Source organism: Brachyhypopomus gauderio, chromosome 8 (assembly GCF_052324685.1).
Source record: "Brachyhypopomus gauderio isolate BG-103 chromosome 8, BGAUD_0.2, whole genome shotgun sequence".
Lineage (NCBI taxonomy): Eukaryota > Metazoa > Chordata > Actinopteri > Gymnotiformes > Hypopomidae > Brachyhypopomus > Brachyhypopomus gauderio.
The window spans coordinates 19,586,107-19,591,196 of record NC_135218.1 but is presented as its reverse complement, the minus strand read 5'-3'; positions in this window follow the sequence as shown (position 1 = coordinate 19,591,196).

Here is a 5,090-nt window from a genome sequence, read left to right as displayed (position 1 = left end):
CACACACACACACACACACATCGGACATTGACGCCTAATCAATGTTCAGTAATCTCCTCAGTTCAGTAGATTCTCCTGAACCCTTCAATCTTCCCACCATTAATGAACACGCTAGAAGAACTTAAAACAGAAGATGCCAATTACAGTTAGAGGAGTGAGGCTGATCTAACACAGGGCAGCCAGGGGTGGTTATTAACACGCGTGTAGACATGTGGACTCAAATGCTTTGCTCATTATGCTCTGACTCCTCTAATGGGAGCTGAAGTGCTCACATCTCTGCACTCATGGAGACCACCGAGTGCTTCTGGGGCTGGACTGCTTCCTTCAGGCTGTACGCAGGACTAGAGGCTTTAGACCAGAGGGAGCTTAGCAGCAGACATCCACAGGTCAAGACAAACAGGTCCGTTTTTAATGAGAAGAGCTCTGTGTGTGTGAAGAACACCCAACTCCTTCACACACCGCTGATTTGAAGGTTCAAACTGTTTGCAAATAAACTCTCGAACAGTAAAATGTTACACCCCCTCTGCTGATCCAGCCTCATCACACAGTTCTGGTTTCAATGCTCATGTGCTTTTCAGTGACTCACGGGATGGGCATCTTAATCCGCTCTGAACTATGAACTCTGAACTCTGGCCTATGCAGGGGAGCTGAGATGGCACTGGGTGTTCCTCCTCTACACAGCTCACCGTGGAGATAAAGCAGTGAGGGGGGGGAGAGTGAGAGAGGGGGGAGAGAAGAGTGAGAAAGGGGAGTGAGCTAGAGGGGAGTGAGGGAGAGGGGAGTGAAGAGTGAGAAAGGGGAGTGAAGAGTGAGAAAGGGGAGTGAGGGAGAGGGAGTGATGGAGAGAGCGTGAGGGAGAGGGGAGTGAGGGAGAGGGAGTGAGGGAGAGAGCGTGAGGGAGAGAACGTGAGGGAGAGGGGAGTGAGAGAGAAGGGAGTTAGAGAGAAGGGAGTGAAGAGTGAGAAAAGGGAGTGAGGGAGAGGGGAGTGAAGGAGAGGGAGTGAGGGAGAGAGTGTGAGGGAGAGGGGAGTGAGGAGAGGGGAATGAGAGAGAGAGGGGTGTGAGGGAGAGGAGAGTCAGGGAGTGAAGGAGAGGGGAGTGAAGAGTGAGAGGGGAGGAGAGTGAGGGAGTGAGAGAGATGGGAGTGAAGGAGAGGGAGTGAGGGAGAGAGCGTGAGGGAGAGGGGAGTGAGGAGAGGGGAATGAGAGAGAGAGGGATGTGAGGGAGAGGAGAGTCAGGGAGTGAAGGAGAGGGGAGTGAAGAGTGAGGGGTGTGAAGGAGAGGGGAGTGAAGAGTGAGAGAGGGGAGGAGAGTGAGGGAGTGAGAGAGATGGCAGTGAGAGACAGCATGAACAGAAACAGAGGAGTAGGGAGCGATATGTGGGAGGGGTATAAATAGAGGATGTGATGGGGAGAAGAGGAGGTCTTCCATTCTCTCTCTGTTGCTATTGTGCAGCACAGGGTTCTGGTGCGGACGGACCAGACTGGCACCGGGTCTGTGGTGGTGCCGTGAGATAAGACCAGGACCATTGTGTGGGAGACAGAGAGGCGAGACAGAGCCGTCCAGGACTCGTCCTCTCCCTCTGGAAGAGGAGACAAGAGGTGGAGACACTGCATGCTTCAGTGAGAGCCCATAAGAGAGGCGGGACAGCTAGGCCATTCATCCACACTGTCACCACACTGTTACTGACCCCAGGAAGACTGGAGCTACTATACTTATACACACCAGGCACACCAGGAGAGCGGAGAGGAACCAGGAGAAAGACCACAGAGACCAAGCCATTTAGAGCCAAACATGGAAGAGTTTAAGAGTATCTGGAGATAAGATTGCATGGGGAAAAAATATTGCATTCCTGTGTACACTGGGTTATAAACCAACTAAACAACAAACAGAAAAAGTGAATAAACAGGTGTGATCACCTGTGAGGACAAGTGATGTTTCACCACCTGAATACTTGTACAAAGAAAATGTTCATTTCAAGTCTGCTTAGAATTTCTTTTTCACTTTGAGAAACAGACTCCAAATGTGTCAGGAAGCTCTTATGGACTTCAAAGGAATAAGAAAAAAACTTTCTTTTTTTCCATTGTTTGTTCCTTTAGCCAGAGCTTTTAACCTGTCTTTGCTCACATGAGGGCCTTTGTAATAAGAGCTAGAAACACCCGGAGAGACATCTGGATGGACACCTGGGGGACACCTGGGGGACACCTGGGGGACACCTGGAGAGACACCTGGAGAGACACCTGGGGGGACACCTGGGGGACACCAGGAGAGACACCTGAATGGACACCTGGGGGGACATCTGAAGGGACACCTGTGAAAATGACTGTTTATAGCAGGACGGCAGGAGCTCAAGACCAGGGACCACTGGAGGAGTTTGTGGGCAGTGTGGACCTGGACCATCACACACAGACCTACACAAACTCCCACATCTCCCACAAACTCCAAACACCCTAATCTTCTGCTGCAGTGAGCCCCTTCAGCCCCTGACCAACATCCCCCAGTAAACGCCTGCAGTGAGGCCCCTAGATAGAGAGAGCGTGAGGGAGTGAGAAATGCCGTTTAGATGCCCTGGAGACTGGATATGTGGTGTAGGTGCTGTCCCACCCAGCAGGTGGCAGCACCACCAGCAATGAACAGATCTAGCAATCAATGGAAGAAAGAGGGTGTGTTCAATATCACTTGGGTTTCAGGTGTAAATACTTTGATCAACATAATTTTGTTCAATATCTGGTTTTTCCTTCAACAAAGACAGTCATGTGTCTCTGGTGTTCATTCAACACCATGTGGACAGTTAACAGCAAACAGCTGAAAAGCACTTCTTAAGAAATTGACCCAGTGGAACCAAAACTAATGGTGGAATCTAAACTAATGCCCGATCAACAGATCAGTGGTGACACATTCAGTGAATTTCTTTGAAGTAATCTTGTGAAAGTGGCCACACGGCCTGAAGTGAAGAACATGAATTCCCTTTCCTGGGTTTTAGCACCATAATGATGACTCCCAGAACTGCTGTCATGGTTTATCACCAAAGACCCAGCAGTGGAAATTCCCTCCAAATTACAGAGGAATTCAGCAAGGATGCAAAGCTGGTATTGCCTCAAAGTCATCAACACGTGAGACCTCAGTCATCAACACGTGAGACCTCAGTCATCAAAACGTGAGAACTCAGTCATCAACACGTGAGACCTCAGTCATCAACACGTGAGACCTCAGTCATCAAAACGTGAGAACTCAGTCATCAACACGTGAGACCTCAGTCATCAACACGTGAGACCTCAGTCATCAAAACGTGAGAACTCAGTCATCAGCACGTGAAATCTCAAAGTTACCAACACGGGACGTCAGGACATAGCATATGTCAAGAGAAATGTCATTTCAACGTATGAAACTGATAAACTGAATGATGTAACTAATGAGACTGTAAATCAAACACATTAGAAAAGATTAGTAGGTAATAATAATGATAGTATTGTAAAGGATTAGTAGGTAATACTCTCCTAATAGCCCCCTAATTAGTCAGTAATAGCTCCCCTACAGTGGAGCCCAACATTCAGTTGCCATCATGTACTCGTGTTATCAATGGCCTTGATGTTTCTACCTCATTTGTGTTTTCCCAGTGACCAATTTCTGTATAGTTGTGCTTGGCATTGTGGGACGTGAGGCAATGTTGGGCTTGATGAGCTGTAAAGGGCCAAGATCAAAGACCTTGAGCTGTGGAAGCTGTGGTGGACCTGTGGGCGTGGTCCTCAAAGAGCTGATTGGTGGACCTGTGGGCGTGGTCCTCAAAGAGCTGATTGGTGGACCTGTGGGTGTGGTCCTCAAAGAGCTTATTGGTGGACCTGTGGGCGTGGTCCTCAAAGAGCTGATTGGTGGACCTGTGGGCGTGGTCCTCAAAGAGCTGATTGGTGGACCTGTGGGTGTGGTCCTCAAAGGGCTGATTGGTGTACCTGTGGGCGTGGTCCTCAAAGAACCGATTGGTGGACCTGTGGGCGTGGTCCTCAAAGAGCTGATTGGTGGACCTGTGGGTGTGGTCCTCAAAGAGCTGATTGGTGGCCCTGTGGGTGTGGTCCTCAAAGAGCTGATTGGTGGACCTGTGGGCGTGGTCCTCAAAGAGCTGATTGGTGGACCTGTGGGCGTGGTCCTCAAAGAGCTGATTGGTGGACCTGTGGGTGTGGTCCTCAAAGAGCTGATTGGTGGACCTGTGGGCGTGATCCTCAAAGAGCTGATTGGTGGACCTGTGGGTGTGGTCCTCAAAGGGCTGATTGGTGGACCTGTGGGTGTGGTCCTCAAAGGGCTGATTGGTGTACCTGTGGGCGTGGTCCTCAAAGAACCGATTGGTGGACCTGTGGGCGTGGTCCTCAAAGAGCTGATTGGTGGACCTGTGGGTGTGGTCCTCAAAGAGCTGATTGGTGGCCCTGTGGGTGTGGTCCTCAAAGAGCTGATTGGTGGCCCTGTGGGCATGATCCTCAACGAGCTGGCTGGTGGACCTGAGGGCATGGTCCTCAAAGCTCTGGCTTGTGGACTTGTGGGCATAGGCCTCAAAGAACTGATGCTCCATGTCACGTCAGAGAGGATGAAAAACTCTGACATCAGGGCTCCAGACATTCCTGTGGCTACCTCAGCCCACCCCTGAACATGACTGGAAATGGAACAGATACCCCAAATGCAATAGAACCAGTGCAGCAGATGCTTCTCTCTCCCCTTTAAAGTGTAACTGTCCTACGTCTGCCCTGGACATTTAAGACATTCTCACACTTTGCCTAGGAACATCTTTGATCCTGGGCCAAATCATATAGTCTTACTCTGAGCTATTTTCTTCACACTTGCACTCAGACCAGATTTTCTTCTGTGCACTACATTTAGAGCCAGTAGTTCCTGCCTTCAGATATTTATTTGAAAAGCCCCTGATGCAATGTTTGGAGTAAATTGGACAACATAGGTTCCAGAGATTTGTTCTAAGTGCTGTGTCCTTTCACATGTGTTGAGGAGGTTTTCTTACATATCCAAGCTAGCGCTCGCTATGATCAAACAGGGTGTTGTCATAATTGACTCACTGCTTATGGTGAATATTATTTGGGCTAAATACTCTC